The sequence below is a fragment of the Pantherophis guttatus genome, chromosome 7, assembly GCF_059756535.1.
Source record: "Pantherophis guttatus breed Tessera chromosome 7, ASM5975653v1, whole genome shotgun sequence".
Taxonomy (NCBI): Eukaryota; Metazoa; Chordata; class Lepidosauria; order Squamata; family Colubridae; genus Pantherophis; species Pantherophis guttatus.
Genome location: NC_142069.1, coordinates 7,294,770 through 7,309,743, shown reverse-complemented (window position 1 = coordinate 7,309,743; position 14,974 = coordinate 7,294,770).

Here is a 14,974-nt window from a genome sequence, read left to right as displayed (position 1 = left end):
ACTGGACTTTCTGATTTTTTGTTGATGACATTTCACTTCTCATCCAAGAAGCTTCTTCAGCTCTGACTGGATGGAGGGGAATGGAAGTCCAGTCAGAACTGAAGAAGCTTTTTGGATGAGAAGCAAAACATCGTCAAAGAGAAAAAAAAACAAGGAAATCCAATTGTTTCTTGAATAGGGAATGGGGAATGGGGAATGGGGAATGGGGATAGGTTAGGATAGGATAGGATAGGATGGAATGGAATGGAATGGAATGGAATGGAATGGAATGGAATAGAATAGAATAGAATAGAATAGAATAGAATAGAATAGAATAGAATAGAATAGAATAGAATAGAATAGAATAGAATAGAACGGGGAATGGGGATAGGTTAGGATAGGATGGAATGGAATGGAATGGAATGGAATGGAATAGAATAGAATAGAATAGAATAGAATAGAATAGAATAGAATAGAATAGAATAGAACGGGGAATGGGGATAGGTTAGGATAGGATGGAATGGAATGGAATGGAATGGAATGGAATAGAATAGAATAGAATAGAACAGAACAGAACAGAACAGAACAGAACAGAACAGAACAGAACAGAACAGAACAGAACAGAATAGAATAGAATAGAATAGAATAGAATAGAATAGAATAGAACGGGGAATGGGGAATGGGGAATGGGGATAGGTTAGGATAGGATAGGATAGGATGGGATGGGATGGGATGGAATGGAATGGAATAGAATAGAATAGAATAGAATAGAATAGAATAGAATAGAATAGAATAGAATAGAATAGAATAGAACAGAACAGAACAGAACAGAACAGAACAGAACAGAACAGAATAGAATAGAATAGAATAGAATAGAATAGAACGGGGAATGGGGAATGGGGAATGGGGAATGGGGATAGGTTAGGATAGGATAGGATAGGATGGGATGGGATGGGATGGAATGGAATAGAATAGAATAGAATAGAATAGAATAGAATAGAATAGAATAGAATAGAACGGGGAATGGGGAATGGGGAATGGGGAATGGGGATAGGTTAGGATAGGATAGGATAGGATGGAATGGAATGGAATGGAATGGAATGGAATGGAATGGAATGGAATGGAATAGAATAGAATAGAATAGAATAGAATAGAATAGAATAGAATAGAATAGAATAGAATAGAATAGAACAAGAGTAGGGTAGGGTAGGGAATTTGTTTAAAGACTATGAGATTGTTTTTCTACTATAAAGTAAGCTTTTGATAAACCAGTTTGCATATCTCTTATTCATTGCTCTCAGCAACGTTTCCTTGTGCATTTACTCTGCTGGTTGGTAACACAACAACAATATCCTTAACAATGTCCCCGCTTAGTCCTTCTTTGAGGAAATTTGAGTAGTATATTCAAAGACATTGAGGGTCTGGGAAGACTATTAATTTTACGATCAGATTCAGTGACACTGAAGCCAGTGACAAAAATATCAGCAGTATTAAAGAAAACCACATAACATGGATTCGTTGTTGTCTGTCTGCAATCCACCAGTCCTCAAGAAATTGACAAATAAAAAAAAATCGAATAGCAGGAAAAACTTTCCTTAGCCATATCTGGCGGCATTTTTGAAAAAAGAAAAAGAAAAAGAGAAGTTTAATGCCTGGAATTGTTCTCCATTACAGTGAGAAATCCTTTAATTATGTTGTAAAGGTCTGATATTCCAGGGAAATGTCATTTCAAAATAAACTTCTAACAGTTAATTATCAGTGATATTTAACTTGTGGGAAAATTAAATATCACCTCATACCTCTGTGATCATTTTATTGCTTTTATAGACATTTCAATGTTTTTAATGGTTTCCAAGTAACAATGGGGGGGAAAAAGAAGAAGAAAAATGACTGAAAGTGAATTAAAATGAGTGGGATCTGACTATCTTAATTCTCCATCCTCTTTATTTTTGAAGAAACCGCAAAAATAATACAAATAAAAATAAAGAAGGAAATGGGACAGAAATGGCTGTCCTTCAATGGTGGCCTCTTACAGACTAACATTTAAGATAGCTTAATCTGTTGTTGATGCTTATAAACTTGAATAAAGTATTGGAGGGAAGGCGCCAACCATTTTTGAAGATAATATCTCCAGGCGGTCCTTGACTTACGACCATTCGTTTAGTGACCGCTCGAAGTTACAATGGCACTGAAAAAAGCGACTGACGACCGTTTTTCACACTTAACGACCGTTGAAGCATCCCTTCGGTCACGTGATCAAAATTCAGACACTTGGCAACTAACTCATATGTATGACAGTCTGGGAGTCATGCAATCCCCTTTTGCAAAGTCAATGGGGAAGCCAAATTCACTTAACAACTGTGTTATTAATATAATGATGGCTCAGTGGTGGGATTCAAATAATTTAACAACCGTTTCTCTGCCCTAATGACCAGCTGGGTGGGCGTGGCTCAGTGGTCATGTGACCGTGTGGGCATGGCCAACTCAACGTCACTCACATCGATGGGCGCGCTTCGCCTTAGCTGTTACAATGTAATAAGGGTTAACCAGAGAGGCAGTTTCTGTAAGCAGGGCAATAAAGATTAGGCTAGAAACACCACCAGAATGTTTCCTTCCTGCCTTCCTTACAGGATTAGCCCTGTAAAGTGGGGAAAAACAAAATAAGATTTTTTTCCAACAACCAGTTCTCTGAACTGCTTAGAAAGTTAACAACTGGTTCTACTGAATAGGTGCAAACTGGCTGAATCCCATCACTGCGACGGCCGTGATTCACTTAACTATTGTGGCCAGAAAGGTCCCAAAATGGGACAAAACTCACGACCATCAAAGCAAAGTCAATGGGGGAAAGCTGGGTTCATTTAACAACCCTGCAATTCACTTAACGAGTGCCGTGATTCACTTAACAACTATGGCAAAAAGATTGTAAGGTGGGACAAAACTCATAACTACCTGTAGTTGGCAGCTGTATAGCATGAGGTAAGAATTTCTTGACGGGCTACAAAAATATTGCCAATGGTTCCGGTGTGATTTGTGTAACAGGTAGCAACAGTCAGTTAAAATGAGCAGGGTTACACCTAGTTAATACCGGACAGGAGACCACTGAGAAATCTCAGAGCTGTAAGCATAATGTCATAAATCAGTGATGGCGAACCTTTTCAGCACTGAAATGTTGCACATGCTCGTTGGGGCCACCCGGTGGAAAAACTGAACTTCCGGGTTCTAGCGTGCATGAACGCCCGACAACCAGCTGGTTGGCACTGGTTTTCAGCACTGCCGTGTGCGTGAAAGGATCACGCTCCAGAAAAACTGAACTTCCAGATTCTGGCATGCATGCACACCTGACAATCAGCTGGCTGCCACACATGCACAGTACCGGTTTTCGGCACTGCTTCATGCAGGGAGAGCTGATTTTCGCATGCATGCCAGAACCATGGGAGACAAACAGGTAAGGCTGTGCACGCCGGGCGACATCGCTTCGCTTGCCACTTTGGGCATGTGTGATGGCATAGGTTCATCATCACGGTCATAAATACATAAAATGCACCCCAGAACAAAGAAATCATGAGCCATTTCTGCACTGTGACCAAAGATACAGCAGAGGGAAAGATAGGAGTTCAGCTAAAAGTTTATGTTTATATAAGGTTGCAGATGGAACATTAGATCTCAGTACTTAAAAGACTGTTGCCACCCCTGGAATGCTTCAAATCAATGGAGAAAACCTAAAGTAGGTGGGCATTTTTCGGTACCTGGGATCCCACCTCCAAGGCGATGGTGACATCAATGGCGAGGTGCGAGCAAGGCTGAATGCAGCCTGGATGCGTTGGCGAGAACTCACCGGTGTGTTATGTGACAGACGAATGCCAACCTGTCTTAAATCTAAGATTTACAAGACAACCATTCGCTGTGTTGCACTGTATGGCACAGAATGCTGGGCAGCAACAACAGGGACCGAAAGCTATCTCCATGCCATGGAAATGCGAACGCTCTGTTGGATATCAAGCATCTCCCTTCTTGACCACATCACAAATGACACCATTCGACAACATTTTGGGTGTGGCACCGATTCTAGAGAAGATGAGAGAAGGCCGGCTCCGCTGGTATGGACATGTCCTGAGAGCAGCACCTTCCACCATGGTGAAGAAGAAGAAGAAGAAGGAGGAGGAGGAGGAGGAGGAGGAGGAGGAGGAGGAGGAGGAGGAGGAGGAGGAGGAGGAAGAAGAAGATAGAACATTAAATTTCTCATGAGATTTACACTGTTACCTTCCCACCGAAGTGGTACCTGTTTATCTACTTGCATTTGCATGCTTTCAAACTGCTAGGTGGGCAGCAGCTGGAGCAAGGAACGGGGACTCAACAGAGCTCGGGTCTCAAACCTGGCCTGTCAGCTTTCCAGCTGACAAGTTCAGCTTCTTTAATTGATCAGCCATCTCGCTCCCTCTTTTAATTAAGTGTTGTTTCCAAAATCACAAGAAGTCACTCTATTTTTCACTTCGTTTCAGGTCCGTGTGAAGATCTGGACATCGCCATTTAAGAAGGACGGAGAGAAAATGGAACAGCTTAGGAGAAGAAGTGTAAGGAATGTTGCATATATTCACAAATCAAGACCAGTGTCTGCAGAGATGTTTGCCAGAGATGTTTTAATTTGAATTTCTGTGCTGAGTGTAGGCTGGAGCAGATGGTCTCGTGGCTATTTCCGTCTTTTGGTTTCTGTGAGTTAATATATCGTTTAGATCTCAGCGATGGTGAAAACAAAACTTTCCTTCAGAGTCATTAGCATGGCAATCGGACTAAATGCAACAATATTCACTCGACTTACGACCACAATTGAGCCCAAAATTTCTGTCGCTAAGTGAGACAGTTGTTAAAGTGAGTTTTGCTCAGTTTTACGACTTTTCTCACCACATTTGTTAAGTGAATCACGGCAGTTGTTAGTAACACGGTTGTTAAGTGAATCTGGCTTCCCCATTGCTTGACTGTAGGTCACAAAAGAGGATCACCTGACCCCCCAGGACGCTGGAACCGTCATAAATATGAAGCAGTTGTCAAGCATACGAATCTAAATCACATGACCCTGGGGATGCTGCAATGGTCGTAAGTGTGAAAAATGGTCATAAGTCACTTTTTTCAGTGCCATTGTAACTTTGGTCACTTAATGATCTGTTGTAAATCGAGGATTACCTGTACATTTTTCCATTAATATATTACACAACCAGGGTGTCGTGCCACTGTTGGAGCCTGAATCCATGGGGGAGGATGAGCTGTAGCTGTAGCCGATGGAGACTGAGGAGGCGGCTTCGTTGACTTCAGAGGAACAGGGGAAGGACCAGGACGAGGTAGCTTTGGGCCCTTCAGGATTGGGACAGCTTGCCAGTAGGGAGGAATGGGGGCAGGACAACCAAGAGAAGGCAGGCAGTGGAGATGAAGAGCAATGGAGCTCAGGCGATGAGCAAGGACCGTCCCCTCCTGATCCCTGAGCACGGAGAATGGAGAGAAGGCAGGAACAGCGCAGGCTGACCCAATGACTCGAGAGGAGAGCACTCTGCCCCTCTTCACAAGGCACACCTGGGGACTGAGACTTAAGGAGACACTGTGGGGAGGGGCGTTTGTCGGGAACAAACGCTGAATCTGCAGAGTTTTGTGTGCCATTGCTGACATCTGGCGTTTGCAGGACTGCTTGCTTCTTCCTTGCTTCGTGCACCACAGGGGGGGATGTTTTCACCCTCCCCAGACTCCAGAGGCTTTTCTCGAGCCTCCGAGACGATGAAAACAGCCTCCCGCAGACTCCAGAGGCCCTCTGGAGGCTGGAAATGGGCCTGTTTCCAGGCATCCGGAACTTCCATTAGGCCCGTTTTTTGTCCTCCCAGAGCCTCCCTGCACTTACCTCCCTGCACTTACCTGGCATCCAAAACAGGTTGCGTGGAGACTCCTGGGAGGGGAGGTGTGGGGCAGGCAGGGTCAGCCACGGTCAGCCAGTCCTTGCAACCACCAGTTTGGTGAACCAGTTTAAAATTAACATCTGGTTTGTCCGAACCGGTCTGAACTGGCTGAACCAGTCCGAACTGGCTGAATCTCACTCCTGCATTGCAACTGAAAATGCAATGCAAGTCTTGATGAGTGACATCAAGCTGGCCACTCCCATCCTGGCCATGTCCATCCCAGCTACTCCCCCCACCCAGGCATGCTCCCCCAGCCCCCCAAGTCAAACACAACCCTGATGCGGCCCTCAATAAAATCAAGTTTGACAACCCTGATGTAGACAAAAAGGTCTCTTTACATTTTGGGATACCATCCTCCCAGATAGCTTTCCATCTCCTACCCTGCTTCAACAACGAAGAAATATCAGGATTAAGAAGTACTGTACTTTTCGGAATATAAGATGCACTTCCCCCCCCCCAAAAAAAGAGGGTGGAAATGTTGGTGCGTCTTATACACCTAATACGGCCATTTTTGGCCTCCCCAAACCCTGCCCTGCGCATCCCATTTTTGCCTAAAACGGGCCCGTTTTCACAAAAATTGGGGCGCGCAGAGGGTTTGGGAGGCCTGCAAAGTGCTCCTGAGGGATGGGAAGGGCAAAAATGGGATGTGCGGGGGTTTAGGAGGCCAAAAATGGGCCCGTTTTTTGCAAAATCGGGGCATGCAGAGACTTTGGGAGGCCTGCAGAGTGCTCCTGGGGCCTGGGGAGGGCAAAAACCAGACGCACGAGGCCAAAAACATTTTTTTCCTTGTTTTCCTCTTTGAAATCTCGGTGTGTTTTATATTCCGAAAAATACAGTAAAATCAGGATTAAAAAGTAAAATGAGGATTATTCTGTTGATCTTGCTTTTTAAAAAAAATTTAGGCTAGTTCCAACCATTGGCTCTTTCTACCCATCATCCCACACCAAATTAAGCTAGCAACAATAGAAGTCGCACTTGCTGTGTGGTGCAGTGCCGAGATTTAAGGTTTCTCCATCCACCATCCAATGTTTTTTGCTTTTAATTGGCTGCACAGACTCACAAATCACACGGAGACAAGCGAGCCTTTAAATAAATATAAATTTGCAGGCACTTTATGTTTGATGCTCCTGACTGGCAAACTCTCGTGTCATGAGCGTAGCTTATTTAAAAACAACAACAACAACAACAATCTGGCTTGTTTAAAAAATAAGAAGTAAATCAATGGCTTTAAAAAATCTTATTTTCTAAAGTACACGCGGAATGATGAAAGACGCAACAGTTCCTGACCTGCCAACTATTGTGCCATTCCACAAAGCAGAGGGGTGGGGTGGGGGAAAAATCAATTTAGCACACATGCACGCTGAAAGGAGGAGAGATATTAAAAAATGCATTTTTGCATATACTAAAACCCGGAGAAATATTCTGTAATATTGACATTCGTATCTAACTAAGCGCAAGCTAGAACTTTGAATGTCATCAAAGGAGCAATCAAATCTCAGGGAATCATTCACCACAGGTTTGTTTATGTGTCTGCGTGCATGCGTGCGTGCATATGCAGAGAGAGATTGTGTATGTGTGTGTGTGTGTGTGTGTGTGTGTGTTATATTCTATACTAGCTGATAACTCAGCGTTGCTCTGGTATTTATTTATCCCAATCCTGTATTAGACAGGAAGAGCAACTTCACCCTGAGTCCTGATTTTGGTGAGAATTAAATTAGTTAAAAATGTTTTCCCTGTGCCCCGAGAAGTGTCAAGTAAAATGATACCACCTTGTTGTTTTGCTAGCTGATCCATGGTCCTCAAGAATAATCAAAGCCTTGTTGAAAATGTCCATACCAAACATAATTTCTAATGTTGGATTTTTCCCCTTACCAGAGGGAGCCCCCTTGTGGAGTACTGTGAAGCCGTTAACAGGGCAACTCCACTGTGCTGCACAGTAGAAGCCATTTTAAGCAGTAAAGTAGAAGCATTTTTAAGGCACAACAGACTGTATCTTAACAGAACACACACCCCGAGGGGTGTTAGGGGCGTCTTACCCGCACAGTATTTGTTTCCAGAGAGTAAGGCATCTGTGTACCAAGTTTGGTTGAAATTGCTTGAGGCATTCCAGAGTTATGCTGGAACATATATATATACACACAGAGAGCCATTTATATATATATAGATTATATTGGAGAGCCCATGTCCGCAGGAGATTGGCAGTTGAGAAATATGAAGTATAAATTAATAAAATAAATAAATATATACAGATAGCCCTCGACGTACAACCACAATTGAGCCCAACATTTCCTGCTATTAAGTGAGGCATTTGTTAAGTGAGTTTTGCCCCACTTTACAACCTTTCTTGCCACCGTTGTTAAGCAAATCACTGCAGCTGTTAAGCTAGTAACATGGTTGTAAAGCGAATCTGGCTTCCCCGGTTGACCTCGCCTGTCAGAAGGTTGCAAAATGGGATCACGCAACCCCAGAATACTGCAACGGTCATAAATGTGAATCAGTTGCCAAGCGTCCTGAATTTTGATGACGCGACCACGGGGATGCTGCTGCAAAGGTCGCAGCTGTGAAAAATGGTCCTAAGTCACTTTTTTCAGTGCCGTTGTAACTTTGAACGGTCACTAAATGAACGGTTGTAAATCGAGGACTACCTGTATTTGCTTTTAGGCATTTTGTTTGAATAGTTTTAATATGTATTTTAGGTTACAGGTAATCCTTGACGTATGATGACAACGGAGCCCCAAATTTCCATTTTTAGCACTCCTGTCAACTGACAAGAGGCCCATTTCCCAGGCCTTTCAATCATTTCCCTGGCTATCTTTGTACCTGCTCAGCCAACAACCTTAGTAGCTGTGAAATTAAATGTATTGTCTTCTTCATTCAACTCCTGGATAACTATTGCTGGTAGCGGTATCCCGAGGACATGGGATCGCCTTTTGCAACTTTCTGACAAGCCAGGTCAATGGGGAAGCCAGATTCCCTTAACAGCTGTGCTACTAATTGAACACCTGCAGTGATTCACTTAACAGCGGTGGCAAGAGAGGTCTTAAAATGAGACAAAACTCACTGAAACAATGTCTCGCTTAGCAACAGAAACCTTTGGCTCTGCATAAACATTTTGCTGAGGGACTTCCTCTCTTCCCCAGAACTAATTCCTTACCCAGTCCGGATCTAATCTAAGCTAATCCAACAGCTCATCTGTCTGGAACCCGCACTGCATATCAGACATAAATACAATCGAGAGAGTCCAGAGATATTTTACGAGAAGAGTCCTCCATTCCTCTAACCGCAATAAAATACCTTACGCCACCAGATTCCAAATTTTGGGCTTGGACAACTTAGAACTACGCTGACTTCAGTCTGACCTAAGCATAGTACATAAAATCATCTGCTACAATGTCCTACCTGTCAACGACTACTTCAGCTTCAACCACAACAACACAAGAGCAAATAATAGATACAAACTCAAGGTAAACCGTTCCAAACTCGATTGCAGAAAATATGACTTCAGTAACCGAGTGGTCAATGCCTGGAATGCACTACCTGACTCTGTAGTTTCTTCCCCAAACCCCCAAAATTTTAACCTAAGACTGTCTACTGTTGACCTCACCCCATTCCTAAGAGGTCTGTAAGGGGCGTGCATAAGTGCACCAGCATGCCTACTTTAAAGCGCTCCATGGCTTAGGGCCTGGTTATTTACGGGACCGCCTACTACCACCAATAGCCTCCCACCGGCCAGTACGCTCTCATAGAGAGGGACTCCTCCGGGTGCCGTCGGCCAAACAGTGTCGACTGGCGGCCCCCAGGGGGAGAGCCTTCTCTGTGGGGGCACCTACCATCTGGAATGAGCTCCCCCCGGAGATACGGAGGATCCCGGATCTGCGCTCCTTCCGCCGTGCTGTGAAAACCTTTTTATTCCATCAAGCGGGCTTGGCCTGATCTCTTCCCTTTTTAAATACGTAAATTTTAATCTGTTTTTAAATTATTGGGGCATTTTAATTTGTCTGGGCCAAATAATTTAATTTGATTTTATCGGGTTTTTAAATTTTGTGTATTTATGTATTTTATTGTTGGCTGTTCACCGCCCTGAGTCCTTCGGGAGTAGGGCGGTATACAAATCAAATAAACCTAAACCTAAACCTTTTCATGTAGTCAAATTATGTTTATATATTTACCTGTTATCTTATATATGCTTGACAAATAAACTTATGATTATGATTATGATTTCCTCTAATATTCTTCTAATCTTCCCCTAACAAACCTTATTAACATCTCATTTTTCCTTTTCTGGAAGCATCCCCCATCACAGTCAGTAGGATTGCCAGCCACGGTTCTGAGTGATGGTAGGGGTCGGACTAGATGATCTCTAGAGGACCTTTCCTACCCATCCAGACGATGATTCTAATGGAATGGGGGGAAAAATAATAATTAGTCTTGAGAGCCTTAATGCCACCAAACCAGAATGTCACCCTAAGTGCAATCCTCATTAGGCCTCTGTATGAATGTTGCTTAGCAACGGGGTGGAGTGAACCATGTTACTTTGGTTTCTGAGGAATGCTGTGTTGAGTTTGTGCCTTCAATTGTGCATCCTTATCTCGAGATCTTCCAAAGGTTGTTAGACATTTCCCTCCCTCCTCTCATTTTGTCGAGCCTGCTTTAAAATCAATGCCGAATAATACTTTGCTTTTAATTCTTCGAATCCTATCTCTTATTTGGGTTTCTACGTTTTCTCAAAGCGAGCCATCTGTGAGAATCAGATGTGTTTGGTGGAAGAATACAGAATTAATAGAGTTGGAAGGGACTTTGGAGGTCTTCTAGTCCTATCCCTGTTCTAGGAGGAGACCCTGTACCTGTTACAGATGAAAATACCTAACCTGATATCTGTAAATATGTGTGCTTGTTTATATGTCATTGTGTGATGTCATTGTGTCACTTACCATTGGTTAGTACTTACCATTAGCCCCGCCTTCTCTGTATATAAGTTCTTGCTCCTCCCAGATTAGTGCCTGTCTAATTGTGTTCCTGAGGAAGAAAAGAAATAAATATTACTATTACAAGAAAGCCTACAGTCTCTTATATATGGGCCTAACCAGGATAACCAAACTAGCAACAAATTGGTAGCAAGAGGATGGTTTGGTAGGCCCAACCGAACATAAAGATGCAAGACTCACATAACGACAAAAGAAGACCTGCCACCAGATACATAACGAAAAGAATGGCAGCTCAACTAACTCCTGACAAATATACACCACTTGAAAATATTAAGAAACAAACGCAATTACAAGAAAATGAACTGCTAACACCAAACAAAGAAGATGAGGTAAAAAGAAAAATACTAGAATTAATAGAAACAACTACAGCTGAATCAAATCTGCTTGTGAAAATCCGCAGCATAATAAACGACCACGGAACAGCAGCAGATAACGAAAATAACAAACAAGAAAACTGCAAGGTAAGAAATTCAACCCCTGACTTCAAAAATGACACCAAAGATGGCGACAGCTTCCCGCCTTTTTCATGGCAGCCATCTTACCCACCTAATACCTCTAAAATGCCTGACCAATTACTAAAAGAATTCCAAACCTCAAACTACGAAATAAAAAACAAAACCTACCAAGAAGATGATTACCCGAGTCCAAAAACAAATAAAAAACAATTATTTAAACAAAACAAAGCTCAACCTACTGAAGTAGAAATAGACAATGCTATACAGGTGCTAACTGCAGCACTCGGGACTAAACTAACAATACCAAACAAACAACCAGAAAATGAAATAGAAAATTCTAAACTACCATCTACCAAAGGCCAAAAAGAAATAGATTGTCTAAAGAAAGGCCTAGCCACCCGAAGAAAGACAAGCTGGCAATCATACTTACCTACTGAAGAGCAGCTCCCTGAACAACCCGGCTCCATTGGCAATGGCGGCCCGCCTCAAGCTCCACTTACTGACGACCTCAGAGAAGACTCCCCGATGAGCAGAGCAGCACCCCAGGCATTCTTCAGTCACCAGAGGCCCTCCGGAAACAAAGCAGAGCAACAGAAGGCCGTCTGGGACTTCACCCCAGGAGCTGCAGACACAGGAACCTCCCTCATCGACTGCTGGAGAAAAATGAGGACTGAGCATGCCCAGAACGAGCCTGCAAAGAAAGAAGAAGGAAACATAAATACAAGTCAGCGCAACATAGAGATAAGTAAATACAGACATACATCTACCATACCCAGGCCTTATTGTGAGTATGCTAAGGTCTTAAATCATGGACAGCTACTAAACATGAATAACACCTCACTACACTCAGGGACAATACCTCCAGACTTTATAAAATTGAAATTAGATGGAAGCAACTTAATGGAATGGGATCAGTGTTTACAGATTGTATATATGAAAGAAAATGTTTTATTTTTTATTGATAACCCACCAAATAAGCCTTGGACCTATGAAATAGACTGCCTCCACCACAAAGCATACTATATGTTAATTGTTTCTATTTCCCCAAGTATACTCCCCAGTATAGAGCATAATTTAACTGTATTTGAAGTATATCAAAAATTATTCAGACTGTTCTATAGCAAAAATGTAGCCACTACCACAAAAATCTCTAGGGAATTCTATTCTGCCAAACTAAAACATGATACATCCATGAGTGAGCATATCTTGAATTTAAACGCTGTAAGAGCAGACCTTATTCAAAGGGGAGAAACCATTTCTGACAACACCATGAAAAGCATTATAATTAACTCACTAGATCACAGCTGGGATAACTACATTACACTAATAGATAACCTAAGTATAGAGCAAATTACTTTAGAAAACCTTACCAATAAGCTTATTACTGAAGATAGACTTAGAAGAGAGCGATATACACAACAAAGAGAAGGTAGAAATCAAAGAAGGACTGATTTCAGGGCCAGAGACAGATACCCACATGAATGTCTCACATGTGGATCTGAAAGACATCAGAGTAGAGACTGTCCCAAGAATATAGGATACAGTGACTCATATAAACACAAGGATAGAAGAATACACTTTTTAGACAGAACCTCCCCAGATTACAGGTATAAGAGAAGAGAATCACCACACTCTAGAGAAAGACAAACATACAGAAATAACCCTAGAGAAAATAAGAAAGGATCACTATATGGAATAAGAAATAATAACACTTTGATATCTGATTCACTCAACACCTGGCTCATAGATTCAGGAGCCACATGCCATACAACTCATAATAGAGAAATATTAAGTAACTTCACTGAAAAGAAATATTATATTAAAGTAGCAAACCAAAATAGAGTCCTAGTGAGAGGAATAGGAGACACGCATATAAAAGGTATAGGAAAAATAGAGGGGGTACTATTTGTGCCCGAAATTCCAAATAACATATTGGCAACCCTAAAGTTAAGCTTAGACAATGCAATAGAAACCACTTTCAGAGGTGGAAAGGTATTCATGACTAAGAACAACAGAAACATAGGTAAACTATTTACAAATGATGGACTAACATACCTACTGCCACAAGATAACGAACTAGTCTATGCAAACTATCAATTAAGAAACAAAAAACCAAATTCAGATAGCCATGATGAAAATAATGATAAGAATGCATCAAACACTGATACTAATATGTCTGAAAATTTAAACAATGGAAAACCTATTCACGATAATTGTAGTCACTTACTCCACAGAAAGCTAGGACACGCGAGCTTTCCAGTCATACGAAAAATGTTAGAGTGTTCCGAAGATTTAAAAATAAAGAACTGTAAAAATTACTTAGAATGCTCTGTATGCAATTCTTCCAAAATTAAAAACAAGCCAAAACCCAAAAAAGCCACCCGCACCACACAATCAACCTTTCAACTAATTCATATGGATGTAGTAGGCCCATTAAAACCTTCAATTAAATACAAAAAAAGATACTTCCTGACCATAGTCGATGACTATAGTAGATTTGGTTTTGTATACACCCTTAACCACAAAAGTGAGGTTTTCAAAAAATTTAAGGAGTTCTTTAAAATGGTAGAAACACAATACAATACCAAAATCAAACAAATAATGACTGACAGGGGGTCGGAATTCCTATCCAACGAATTTTCAATTTGGCTAAAATCACAAGGAATATTGCACTTTAAATCTTGTCCATTTTCCCCATTCCAAAATGGAGTCTCTGAAAGGAAGAATGGTTTGCTACAAACCATGGTTAAATGTGTGTTAGATGATGCTGGTTTAAACCAGTCATTCTGGGCTGAAGCCCTTAATTATTCCAATTACACTATAAATCGCTTATGGTCCAGTACAATCAATAAGACCCCATACGAACTCATGTATGGAAGGAAACCAAAAATTGGGCATTTACACGTATTTGGTGTATCTGCTGATGTATATGTGCCCTCACAGTTAAGACGCAAAGGAGAGAAAGTATCCAAAAGACTGATATTTATGGGGTACGAATCAGGAACCAAGGGATATCGCTTCATTGATAAAAATAATCACTTCATTGTATCCAGATCTGCCGTGTTTCATGAACACATGAACTGGTCAAAATTACATCTCAATGAAATTTACCCAGAATCAAAAAATATTACACACACGCACGCAAAACATCACACATCAGATACGAACCCCAAATCCACATCTACTAACAGAATCAAATGCCCAGTAATAGTTAATGATGAATGGAAAAAAGGACACCCCACTTTGAAAGTAGATCAATTAACCGAAAAAGAAGCTAAGTATATGCATAGCGATGAACATCCCCAGAATAGGCCCATTAGATCCAATAGGGGCATAATTCCTAAAAGATTAGATGATTACGTACTGTCTATCCAAGCTAAACACCTGACTCCTAACACATATGATGACATACTTAAGCTACCCCTAGAAGAAAAAAGTAAGTGGGAGGAAGCAATGAAAAAAGAGATGGACAGTTTGAGAGAACTAAATGTATATACACCAACAGACCTGCCCACTGAGAAATCCCCTATTGGCACTAGGTGGATCTATAAAATCAAGGAGCTAGAGGATGGTAAATTCCTATACAAAGCCAGGTTGGTGGCTCAAGGCTTTGCCCAAA